The sequence below is a fragment of the Capsicum annuum genome, unplaced genomic scaffold, assembly GCF_002878395.1.
Source record: "Capsicum annuum cultivar UCD-10X-F1 unplaced genomic scaffold, UCD10Xv1.1 ctg64565, whole genome shotgun sequence".
Classification (NCBI taxonomy): domain Eukaryota; kingdom Viridiplantae; phylum Streptophyta; class Magnoliopsida; order Solanales; family Solanaceae; genus Capsicum; species Capsicum annuum.
In genome coordinates, this window is record NW_025873718.1 from 1 (window position 1) to 14518 (window position 14518).

Here is a 14518-nt window from a genome sequence, read left to right on the forward strand (position 1 = left end):
GTATCATTAAAAAGGGATAACAGTAAATCTAACATGCACAATGGTAAAATAATAGTTCTAACAGACCACACATTTGTTGCACCAGGTATGTTATCTATTGAAATATATAACTGACTTGTTGCAATGAATGAGTAAACCATTGGAAAACAATAAAAACAGATAACTAATCTGTTGCACCAGGTATTTTATTTGATGGAACTTATAACTGACCCATTACAACGGATGAGTAAACCATTGGAAATCATAAAAACAGATCACTAATCTATTGCACCAGGTATTTTATATAATGGAACATATAACTGACCTGCTGCAACGGATGAGTAAATTGTTGGAAACGATAAAAACAGATCACTAATCTATTGCACCATATAGTTTATCTGTTGCAACATATAACCTACCTGTTGCAAGGATGAGTAAACCATTGGAAACCATAAAAATAGATCAATAGTTTATTGCACTAGGTAGTTTATCTATTGGAACATATAACAAACCTGTTGTAAGGATGAGTAAATCATTGGAAACCATAAAAATAGGTCACTAATCTTTTGCACCAGGTAGTTTATCTGTTCCAAAATATAACCAACCTATTGCAAAAATGAGTAAACCATTGAAAACCATAAAACTAGATCACTAATCTATTGCACCACGTAGTTTATCTTTTGCAACATATAACCAACCTGGTGTAATGGATGAGTAATCTGTTGGAAACCATAAAATAGATCAGTAATCTGTTGCACCAGGTAGTTTATCTATTGCAACATATAACCAACCTGTTGCAACGGGTGAGTAATCCGTTAGAAACCATAAAAACAGATTACTAATCTGTTTCACCAGGTATGTTATCTGTTACAACATATAACTGACCTATTGCAACGGATGAGTAATCCATTAGAAACCATAAAAATAGATCACTAATCTGTTGCACCAGGTATATTATCTGTTGCAACATATAAATGACCTGTTGCAATGGATGAGTAAATCGTTGGAGACAATAAAAATAGATTAGTGAATTGTTGAAATATATCACTCATCTATTGTAAAATGAAACATATCACTCATCCATTGTAAAATGAAACATATCACTCTAATAAAAGGCCACATAGCTAAATTATTTTTGAGAACTACCATTAAAAAGTAATGGCATGGATGAACTGATTTTATAACGGCGATGGCATGAATGAGCTAACGGCGATGGCATGAATGAGCTAACTTTTAACTGATGATATAAATGAACCATTTTTGATAGTTCAGTGACATATTTGAGCCTTTTCCCATTTAACTATATACTATAATAAAAAAAAAATAGAGTACAGCAAAGAGTAACCTTTTATAACATTAAAAAATAGACTGATTGTAAAAGTTCCTGTGTTAATCAAGAATAGCAAGGCTAACCATTTACTTATTCTACAAATATAATTTCAGCTACTGTTGAAAATCCAATTAATGCTCAAGAGATGTAAAAATCCATAAAAGAATTTCAATTCAGATATAATTAGAAAGTAAATCAAGAAATCTGAACAAAAAGAAGAAACACAAATAGATAAGCCATTACACTATTTGTAAAAGATTAAGAAAAATGAAACCCTTTAAACCCATGACACAGGGCTTGACGGGATTTATCATAACTACAAAATCTTGAAACTTATAGAAAATACCTTCAATCGACGTCACTGCTCAACCCAAACTGTATTACGACGCCCAAAAACTGTTTGGGGAAAAAGAATTCAATGGCATTTGTGTGCATAGATATATAGTGAAAGGTTACCAAGGGAAAGGATATAGAGAAGTGGTGTAAATTACTAAAGCGGTGTTTCTATCACATCAGTGGTATATAAAGAGAGAGAAGCGCCTGTTGGGGTTGTTTCGTGCCATAATTTATTTTCTTTTTTAAATAAATTGAAGTAATTAGATTTTAAAGTGAAGAAAGGGTATTTATGTAATTTCACTTTAAGTTTTTTGAGTTGGTGCTTTTAAAGTAGTATGATATATATAATGGGATTTAGGGATGATATAAGAAAGACCACAGAAGGCACAAACACTACACACAAATAGTCCACAAATTGAGAGCAACTTGAGGACCTCTTTTAGTGCTAGTTTCGACAAACAACAAAAACACAAGTATCATGAGTTTTCAAGGTATTTTAACACCAAAACAACAAAAATACAACAAGAACAAGATGAACACAATGAACACAAGATTTGGATTCAACAAGAACAAATGATTACAAGATACAAACACTAACATAACTGCAAGAAAGGTAAAAATAGATAGTGAGACATATATTATTACAAATATTAGGAACTAAAGAGTATATTAAACTCAAAAACCCCTAATGAATGTAACAACAATACAACACTCTTACGATGACGGCCAAGGGAATCAACTCACCTCAAGGTCCACCGTTTCCAAGCAAAGAACAATATTGTCTTTTCCAAGCGCTAAACTACAATGGCTAGTCCAATCCCTAACTAAGAACTACACTAAGGTGGTCTACTCTCAAGAGAGGGGATTTTCAATGTCTCATATTTTCATAATTAAACAACTAATGAGAGAAGACCTAAAAAGTCCTACTTATAGTATATTACAAAATAAGATAAAAAGACTACTTTGCCCTTAATGAGAAGGGCGGCCATGATGTGTAAATACAATATATGCAATGTCCAAAATACCCTTAATGAAGGGGCGGCCAAGGTGTGTTGGACTTGAATAAATGGTGCCTGTTTAATGCTCTTAAAATTGAGGATGGTTTATACTTCAAAGCTTGTGGTTCTCGGGTTAACAACAATGTAAGCATCCAAGCAACCTTCCACATGCGGGATTGCTTTAAGTCATGCTCAAAATAGGCCTTCCTTGCATATCCTTGTGCTCTCAAGGTAACCAAATCTTGATTCTTTAAGTGTTGTCCTCCAAAGATGTCATCAAAAGCTAAAGCGGCCATTTTCTTTGTATCATCCTCCCCTCCTTAAAAAGGATTCGACCTTGAATCCATACCTTGCAAAATAAGAGAAAGGATAAACAAGCACAACCTCCTTATGGCATGAGAGCTAGAGTTAGCACAATAATAAACATCATCATGCCAAGGCAGAACATATTTAAAATATAACCAAGGATCCTTTGAACTAAATATTAAATGCTCAATGAAAAATGCACAAAGGATTTGGTTATGGGAATCACCAAGATATAATGAAGCTACAAGAGTCTTAAGGGCATCACTCGGTCAAAAAGGTAGAATTAGGATCTTATGAGCTGCAAGACACAATTGCCTTTTTATATTTTCAATAGACCACACCAAAGGTGGTGATTCAATTGGTTCTAAAGTCCATGAGATACATATATCACTATTACTGACACAAGTGGACTTACTAACAAATTTCCTACCTCTACATAAACAAATCCAAAACTCATACGAATGTCATTATAGGCAAAGAGGTAGTGTAGGAAGGAATCAAGTGTAGAGACATACACGGATGAAGACAAACCAATTAAGCACATACACTTTCCTTCTTGCAAATAAATAAACAACTCGACATGAACAAGTTGATATTCACATAACTCAAAAGTAAGTGTATCAAGCAAGGATGTGCATTTAGAAACGTTACCCCAAGGAGTCAATGACACATTTGCCCTTGGGTTTTCAAGAAGGACTACATATTCCTTACCCTTAAGAGTATTCTCATCTTTCAAAAAGAGATTTCTGTCTTCAGGAGGAAGGTTGTCGTACCATAGTGGATTAGCATATCAGCTATAGACTTCAAGGTAATCTATATCATCATTTTCTCTACTAGGTTCCTTAGGAGTGTGTATATCATCTTCAAACAAGACATTATACCTAAAGAGAGCATGATCTATCTCACGGGAAGATTTGTAATAAGAAAGTTCTTCACTCTCTAGAAGATCAATATAAAGTTTTAAAGAGGTTTTAAGTACAAAATTATCCCAAGAATAGCTCTCGAGTTCACTCCCATTTTGTTGACCAATATTTTCAAGTACTTCACTCACTTGAGCTCTATTAATCACATCACACACCTACTCAAGTGGTAGACAATTTTCATAAATAAGTTGATCAACGCTAATTACACAACATGATGTACTTCTGTTCAATATATAGGCTTCAACACTAGGTGGACATAAATTGATCTTACAAGAAGAGTCAATTTGGTTATTAATAGAATCGAATAGTGTATCCATACTCACAATATGTACATCATCAATAAGAGGCAAAGAAACATTAGACTCACAAGTAAGTAAGCTACTACTCACACTGAATGGGCTACTAGCCACACAATTATCATTCACATGCACAAAAATGTAAGAGTTAGCTATTTTACCTTGAAGTTCTTTAGTAGACTCTTATTTTTCGTGTTGTGAAGGTACTCCACAAGCTTGGGTAGAAACTTCACTTCGGAATTGCTCTCCTTAATTTTCTATGTCGGTACCTACACAAATGTCCTTAGAAATAAAAGAACAAACACTATTAGCTTGGTTTGGTGGAAATCCCCTCACTTTTCTCCACATAATCTCTTTTTTTTTCACTCTTAGATTACCACCTTTCACACCCTTACTTCTATCAATCTTTTGTATCTCATCATCACTTGGATTGGAGTAGGTGAGTACTTCTCTTTGCTGCCCGGGCAGAATATACATCATGAGGCAATTTTCCCATCGGTCTCTTACAACATTAGGCCAATTTTGCATACTTGGGACTTTATGTTATGCAAAATAATTGTCACCCAAGCTCACATGATCGTAGGTTTTGGGAAAAAGATGATAACACACCTCCTCATGGTAATCAAATTAGGAGAAGACAATGTTTACTCTCTCGGTAACCTTAAACCCATCCAAGAAGTATGGAACAAGTAAAGGCTCTCGAAAAAACCCCAAGTATTCAACCACGGATGGAAGGATTTAGTTTCTATAGTACTTATCATTTAATACAATGAGGAAGCCCGGTATCCCACATATGGTCACCTTACCGGAGGGTACACTCCTTCTCGGATCAACATTGTAAGGCACATGATTATTCGTTGGCTTTGGAGATTCATATCCTCTTCTTCTCGTGGGATAACCTGAACTATAGCTAAGATAGCCATCCACACCATCTCGATCTTGATAAGAAGTACTACAAGGTGAAGAAAATAAATTTTCACACTCCTCACATGTACTCTCATCATAGCTCTCATAAGCTTTTCGAATGAAAGAGTTATACCTAACACCAAATCTAGGTTCGGAGTGGGAAGTGTAAGACTCCTCACATGCCCCAACTTCATCACAAGAACTATCATGAGGTCCTACATCATCTCCATATTCCCCACAAACTCTAGGAACTTCATTCTCCTCATTTTCTTCCCTAAAACTGTGTCCCTTAAATCTTCCTAAGTTTTGATCATGACTATTTTCATATCCCCCACAATCTCCCTCAACTTCGTAGCCATAAAATTCCTTACTACAATCATATTTTTCCATGTTGTAGTCACAATAATCCCCGGATATCAAATACATGTTCCCCTTATATCACCTTTTAAACCTACAAAAAGAACAAATAATATTAGTAGTTAAAGCTCCTTTCCAACACTCGTACACACTTACCTTTGTGATTCTCACAATCGGAGCGACAAATATTGAAAGTTGTTTATACTCCGATAGTCAATAAGGTGTCAATCACTACTTAGCAGATGGAATAGATTCTTATTTGATCGACTCAATACACAAATAGAAAATTCTACTTACGAACTTGAAACAAAGAAGTTCAATGAATCAAAATGAGAAAAGCACACAAAGAATGAAAACACGTAAAAAAAGCAGACTCAAACAACTAATTCACAATCTAGTAGGTGATTACTAGTTGCTAATTAGTACTAGACTCAAGAAATGAAACTAAGATAACAAAGAAAAGAAACTTAGAAATCTTAAATTTTGAGCCTAAGGTTGTTTTTGGAGGGTGATGATGTGGTAGTTTAGTGACGTGGCAATTTGGTGACATGGCAGTTTGCAATTTGGATTGGTCAAATTTTAATTTGGAATTGTGAAAATCAGATTTGGGAGGGAAACCTCAAGACTTGGAGCCTTTTTTTTAATTTCAAAAAGGTTTGACTTCCTTGCATCCTTTTGGCAAGACACCTTTTTGAAAGGTTGTTGGCTCTTTCCTCTTTTGTTAGTCATGGAATAAGCTCTTACTCCATTTTAGTAAACAAGACTTTTGAAAGCCCTTTTATTATCCCCTTTTATTTTTGGATGTCTTGAGATTGTGTATTTCAAGACAAACACAAAAACACACTCCTTTCTTCACCCTTTAAGATTGAACCACTCTCTTTTAAATGTCCATGCTCAACAATACATGAAGAATAACAAGAACAACAAGAACATTCAAGAATGGAAACCAACCCAAATGAGTTCCAAATTGAATGATTTTTGTCTCTTTTAGCTCATGTTGAACTCCACAAAAACAACATGTTTCAAACCCACATCCTCAATAACACACTTTCAAGCCATCAATCCTAAGAAATATAGCAACCATAAAAGTTCAAGAACAACTTAAAAATTGCTCAAAATTTAGATCTTGACTCTTTTAGTGTTAGTGAAGAAGGGGCTAATACTACAAACAACCTGTAATACCCCATACGTTTCCTAACTTAATTTTGCTCCTAGAATGTCAAAGGATTACTTCAAAAATGAATATATTTTGTTACATATGAAATTTTGAAGATTTAGACCTTCCATTATGTGGGAAATTGAATAATCTTTCCATCAATATCAAATTCACCTAATTCTGGCACTTGGTGAAGAAGTTAGAGCAGTTTTAGTAATGCAGTGTCCCACCCGGGCACGCACTGCATCACGGTGGATGCCAAAATGACAATCTTCACATTCTAGTAGACCTCCACGATATTGGTGCATCGCGGAGAGGTCCAAATTCCCAATGGTAAATTTTAAGTGGCACAATGCGATAGCACCACACGTGCTAGAGTGTAATTGTCGTACTCTTGATAAATAATTCAAATTCTTGTGTCATGACTTTAATCCTAAGTATATGAATTCTTTATTAGGTGAATAATGTTCATAGAAGTCACTTAGAGCCAAGTGGAGCTAAGACCATTAGATTCATCCAAATTTAACACTCAATCCTACAAGGGTATAATTTAAATTAGTATAACTTTTTATATACATAAAATTTTCCATCTCAAGGCCCACCAAATTGTAGATAATTGAATTAGATTTCTAACGATATCAATTTCGTAAAAATCCGATACCCGAGCGAAAAGTTATAGCCATTTTAGTGTGAGGCAGTAATTTGCCACGATGGTAATGCGTCGCGCTAAAGGGAAAAATCGAGATGTGGGTTACAAATTTCTGCATTAAATTAATAAGGAGCAATGGGGTCTTTTCCCACCTTAACCCAGGTGGTAAAAACACGATCTAAGGCTTCAATTGTACCATTATTTGCCCCCATTCTTCAATTTTTTCTTCAAGAACAACCCTAATCAATTCCCTCAAGAATCATCAATTCCATTTTCTTCTCTTCAACAAAAAGATCAAGAACTTAGGGTTTCTAATCCAAAAACTTCAAGAATAATATCAAGATCATCTCCAAAGGATTCAAATTTCAAGATTTTACATTCAATTCATCAAATCCAAACTATTAAGGTATGTGGGTTTTGAACAAGGATAAATCTTACGTCCTTGCGCCCAAAAACTTGATTTTTATTAAAGATTACACGATTTACAAGTTAGTGTTGATACCCAATTCTTATTATTTTTCATTTATGAAATTATCATGTTATTTAAGGCATTAATTGCAAGAGATTTATGTATATCTTTGTTTGAAATCATAAGATTCATATTATGAGTTATTTTCCACTATCTTGATTGAGATTTTTGAAAGCTTTTGAGATGATTATTGAGCATAAAGTTTAGAAATGATTTTGGCGCATTAAAGCTTCATATTTTGAGTCTTAAGTACAAGTGATGAGTTTATAAGGAGATTATGATCTCAAGTTTCATTGACAAATTTTGATAAGTTTTTTCAAGAGCAAAGATTCATTTTTTTTATCCTAAGCTAAGAAAAGAAATCCACATTGTTCACATAGTTTGAGATTTAAAGAAGAGAAGAATAATTTGTTTTAAATTATAAGCCCTTATGCTGTTTTAAGGTGGATTTCCTAAAAGTTCTGAGCAATAAGTATGAGAGTAGTATTTTAGCACCGAGTTGGGTCTGATTTCAAGGTCTCATGCTCCAGAACTATGTGCCACCATAGGATTAAGATTATTCCCACTTCTACATGGATGACTAAGATTGTGATAACTTAAGTTAATGTTCTATTCCAATAGCAAGGGTAGGGTAGCTCTCCCCAATATGGGTAAGATGTTGGACTCCATAAAGAATATTCATATAATTTATGTCGGTTAGAAGAACCTTGCAAATAGATGATCCCCTCTCTTAAAATTTTTTTCATTATTTAAAGTCTTGAGATAAAGTGTTTACCATGGAGAATAAGTTTCAGAATTCTTTTAACCTATATAATTTGAGAACAAGAACAGAATACAAATTTTAGAACTGTGTAATGACTCACAATATTCATACTATATGCTTTCATGATTTATGATTTTTAGATTTCAGATTACTCAAGCCTAAGTGAGTCATATACATTTAGCATGCATGAATTTTTATAAATTATGATGATACTGTTTTACTTATGCATTTTACCCCATATACTCAGTACATCCTTAAAGTACTGATCTGCATATATGTCTATGTGCTATATTGTCTCATAATGTCTGTACAAGTTATAGTATGCACATTCAGACTTAGACAATTGTAGATTTCAGCTAGCGAGATGATGAGTCCTCATATTTCAAGGACTTCAGTTAGATTTATTTATGTTCTTTACTTTCTTAATCATATGTATTGATTAGTAATAGTTGGGATTGTATCCTAGCTATCTATAGTCAGTATAGTAGAGGCTTCACAGATATCAGTTAGAGTAAATCATTTAATTTTAGTCCCTCTTTTCAGATTATGTCAGAATGTAAAATGGTATCAGTTTTGTATTTTCATAGATTTCATTATTTTTATATTTCTGCACAGTGACCTCAGTTATTTATTTCATATTTGATCAGTTGCTTGTTAGAATTCCATTTCATGGGTTAGCTTGGGATTCTTTTGTGGTCCTAAGCACTGTGTGACGTCTCGAAATAGATTTGTAAGGTGTTACAAACTTGGTATCAGAGCACAAGGTTCAAGTGTCCTAGGGTGTCTCTAAAGCCGTGTCCAGTAGAGTCTTACCAAATGGTGCAGAGACTTCTATACTTTTCTTCGAGAGGCTATAGGGCATTTAGGAAATGTTTTCCTTCTTTCAAGTCTTAGATTGTGCTATAGATAGGTCCTCTAATAAACTTATACAGATTCTTATCTTGCTCTATTCAGACCATCTCTAACTTATTTTCAAGGTAATAGAAATAGTTAAGCTTAAATCTTTACAGATAGAGCTTTTTTAGACAGTCCCCATAGATAGTTATAAAACTGTATGCAGGCTCAAAAGTATCTCATCAATGCTTTTAAGTTCTAAACTTTGAAGAAATTCATTCATGTTCATGAAAATAGTGCACTAAGCCTAAGTCAGATATGCTTTTAGATCCCTCCTCAGAATTTATAATGTTAATCTATACTTCCCCATCTATGACTTATTCTTGAGATAACATAATTAGTAAGTTCCAATTTCCTCCCCATATAATGCTCTCAGATTTGCTAGTAGAAGTTTCAGAAGTCACACAAAGGGCTTGAGAAGAGCTCCCTAGTATGATAAGTTCCTTAAGTTGAAAGTTTATGTTCTCGTCCTTATGAGTTGTTCAGTTGAGACCAAATTAGAAATTTATTTAGGTTCCTCAATATTCGTTCAGTACAGTTAGTGCTCATAAATGGAGACAGTATGAACCAAATATAGAGTGCATTCGAGGGGTATTATGAACTTCAGTATTATGATTTATGAATAGTAGAACCTTATTATAGTTTGAAGTATGGGTATAGAAGAGTAGTGACGAGAAAAGTGAGAGTGTCAATTGATATAAAATATAGATATAAACTTGTGCATATGAATGAGTTGTGTTAAGGCGATATGTTCTTGTGTGTTAGTTTAATGGAAGGAAGAGAAGGAGTAATTAGTTAAGGTGAATTGTTGTTTGCTTGAAGCACGGAAGGAGTTATTGATTGTAATTATTGTGTTTGAAAGGTATTGGATATTAATGAAGTGTTTGGTGGTTTAGTATCGTTAATTTAGGCTTCCCTTGAGATTACAAAATGAGTTTAGTTAAAACTTGTAGAGATATGATAGTAATTTAAGTGTATAAAAAGGTAAATAGTGATGATGGGTAGACGGAGGATGTGTTAATGGATTGTAAATAAGATAGGCCATATGATTTTGATCGATTATTATGGTTATGAAACTCTAGTAGGTTAGTGTTTCTTGATGTTTTATTATATAGCTTCCCAGTGAGAATAGTATAGTATATGAGGTTGGGTTGTTACTCATGTTTAGCACTAGATATTAAGTTTGAATAGTGGATAGTCATCAAGGTGGATGTGATGATTTCTTGGTCAGTGATGCTAGTTATATGGAAGTGATCTAGTAGGCTTGAACGGTATGTGCAAGAGTTTGAGTCCATATTTTTTTATTCGTAAATAAGTATGTTGTTGTATGTATGATGAAGACATATACCCAAAGTGATATGGGGTTGCAGTATTTTCCAAGGTTATTAGGTGTTGTGTGTACCGTTGAGTTGCTAATAGGAAGGAGACTAATTAGATGGTTTATGATGCTCTAAATAGCTAAGTTAAGGAGTTTTGATTTATAGTGTTGATCCTTTTGATATGATCTTTATTCTTATGGTTTAGAGAAAAACATAAGTTTAAAGATATGATATTATGTGATATTAGTAGAGTATGAAGGAGGTTAGTATAGTTCAGCAAGGATTTGGAATCCATGTTAAGTGAAGATTCTAAGTTAGTCGGTGTTTAAGTTATTATATGATGACTTCTGAGGCTATAGAAATCTAAGAGTTGAATCTCATAAGGAGGTACTAGCATTGGGAGTTAGACGTTAAGATACAGTCCTTCAGGGTAAGTTTAGTTTTATGTGTATTAATTTTACGCTAGACTCTAGAGTATAGTGATTGCATTTTAGATTAGAGTTTATATAGTGGTTCACAGACTAAGAGTGATGGCTTAAATCTGAGGAGGAGATGATAGAATGAGTAACCAAGTCGGACTTCCAGATTCTTATAGTAATGTCAATGTAGTGTAGTAAGTGAGGATGCGGCTCAACCCATTCCAATTTCAGTATCTTCAGTTATCCCAATGCCTCTATCTACTCATGCCTTACATGTCAGTTCCATGACCATAGTTCATATTTATGCACCTTATAGAAAAATCATGTATACTTCTAGTTCCTAGCATATGCAGTTCCAGTTCACTTAGTAGTACAAATTATGTTCCATGAAATCATGGATTTTAAGCTCAAATCATGCAGATCATGACTCATGTACTCATGTTTTACAGTAAGTTTAGTTTCAGTATTCATGCAACACTCTTAACGATCACCAAAATTCAGATTTATATCATATTTGTCCTCAGGTTAGATCTCCTTTATAAATTTATACCATGAATGCCCTATTCCTCATGCTTCAGTAAGGTGTCAAGTTATACATAGTATCCCTTCATGTTTCAGGTCTCATGTTCTATCCTTTCAATGACTCCTCCTTATGTAAGGATAGTAGTGATAAGTAAATGTTTCTTGTTGATGAAAGGTGGTTGTATTCTTATCTTAGCTAAAACAGTAAATGTGAAGAAATATTGAGGCCAATTCCTTTATACATGTCATGGTTAGTTGAAATTCTATCTGTTAGGTTTGGGAAGATTGTTGTATGCTTGTTTTATGTAGGTCTGTAAATGGAGGAATATTGAGGTGAAGTTTTAAGTATAATAACTTGGTTCGTTGGGAATATTTTATGTGTGTTTTCCTAAGAATTGAATAGTGCATGGATGATGTTATTGATGGAGGTATTGGAGAATATGAGAAAGATGCTTTCATGTGTGTTTGTTTAGAAGTGCATAATTGGTTATGAAGATAGGCTTGAATGTCATGTTTGTATATATATGGATGGATGTATTGTGCGTTAGTGAGATCCTAGTAGAAGGTTGAATGTAGTTGTTGAAGTGGAATGTACAGTATGAGTTAGCCCATTTAGCCAGTAATTCAGTCTAGCAGCCATACAGGCAAGTTTCTATGGTTTTCAATCTTCCCATCTAGTCATATTATTCTAAGAGAATGCATCAATTTCAGAATCTAGATAATTAGTCATGATTCAACTCGTAAGCTTCCCCATTCATCATCTCAGTCATTTCCTAGTATTTCAATCAAATCGGTATCATTCGGGAACGAACGATCCCAAGGAGAAGATGTTGTAATACCCCGAGTTTTCATGTCATAAACCTCTCATTCTTTTTATCATAAAATCAGATCCAACCTAAATTAATGGTTAATCATAAATTGAAGCTCTCGTTTCTATCTCAGCCATATTGCTATTTTCCTGAGAATTCATGCACTCGCAGATCAGTTCAGAAGTTCATTATGTTTAAGATTCAGTTATTCAGTTTATTTCAGTTCTGCCTGATAGCTTATAACCTCATATTCTTCAGTATTTTCAGCTTAATTATCAACATTCGAGGACGAATGTTCCCAAGGAGAGATATTGTAATATCCTATACTTTTCCTAGCTTAATTTCGCTCCTAGAATGTCAAAAGGTTGTTTCAAGAATGAATATCTTTTGTTACATGTGAAATTTTCCAGATTTAGATCTTCCATTGTGTGGGAAATTGAATACACTTTCCATCAATACTAAATTCTCCCAATTTCGGCACACGGTGAAGAAGTTTGAGCACTTTTAGTAATGCAGTGTCCTACCTGGGCACGCACCGCATTGTGGCGGATGCCAAAATGACAATCGTCACATTTCAGTGGACCTTTGTGATATTGGTGCATCACGGAGAGGTCCAAATTCCCAATTTTCAATTTTCAGTGGCGCAACGCGATAGCTCTGCGTCACGCCAGAGTGCAAATTCTCACTCGTCCTTTTCTAATAGCTTAACGCGATTTCACCGCATCACGGTGAAGGTGTAATTTCTATACTCTTGATCTAGAATTGAATTATTGTGTCATGAATTAAATCCTAAGTGTGTGAAGTCCTTATTAGGTGAATAATGTTCATAGAAGTCACTTAGATCCAAGTGAAGCTAAGAACATTAGATTCATCCAAAATTTGACATTCAATCCTACAAAGGTGTACTTTAAACGTGTATAAATTTTTATATACATATAAATTTCCATCCTAAGACCCACCAAATTTTAGATAATTGAATTATCTTTCCAATGATACCAATTTTGCAAAAATCTAATACCCGAGCGAAAAGTTGTAGCCATTTTAGTGTGAGGCAATAAGCTGCCGCGATGGTAGCGCGTCGCGCTAAAGGAAAAATTGGGATGCGGGTTACAAATTTCTTCTTTAAATTAATTAGGGGCAATGGTGTCTTTTACCACCTCAACCCAGATCATAAAAACACAGATCTAAGTCTTCAATTGGGGCATTATTTGCCTCCATTCTTTAATTTTTCTCCGAAGAACAACCCTAATCAATTTCCTCAAGAATCATCAATTCCATTTTCTTCTCTTCAACAAAAATATGAAGAATTTAAGGTTTCTAATCCAAGAACTTCAAGAATGATATCAACATCATATCCAAAGGATTCAAAGTTCAAGCTTTTACATTCAATTCAACAAATCCAAACTATTAAGGTATGTGAGTTTTGAACAAGGATAAATCTTTCGTCCTTGTACCCAAAATCTTGATTTTTATTAAAGATTACATGATTCGGAAGTTAGAGTTGATACCCAATTCTTATTATTTTTTGTTTATGAAATTATCATGTTATTTAAGGTATGAATTGCAAGAGATTTACATATATCCATGTTTGAAATCATAAGATTCATATTATGAGTTATTTTCCACTATCTTGATTGAGATTGTTGAAAGATTTTGAGATGATTGTTGAGCATGAAGTTTAGATATGATTTTGATGCATTAAAGCTTCATATTCTGAGTCCTCAGTATAAGTGATGAGTTTATGATCTCAAGCTTCATGGACAAATTTTGATAAGTGCTTTCAAGAGCAAAGATTCATTTTTTTTTATCCTAAGCTAAGAAAAGAAATCGACATTGTTCACATAGTTTGAGATTTAAAGAAGAGAAGAATAATTTGTTTTAAATTATAAACCCTTATGCTGTTTTGTAACGCCCCGAAAATGGGTCCCGGAGCGTCATACGATGCTTGAGGCTACGAGTAGCCCCAAGCTAACCCTTTGAGCCATTTTCATTCAGTTCAACACAAATCAACGGGGTTTCCATAAATAACCCTCAAATATCAACAGAGTAATCATTATCCAAGAATAAAAGAATTTCAGAAAGATAAC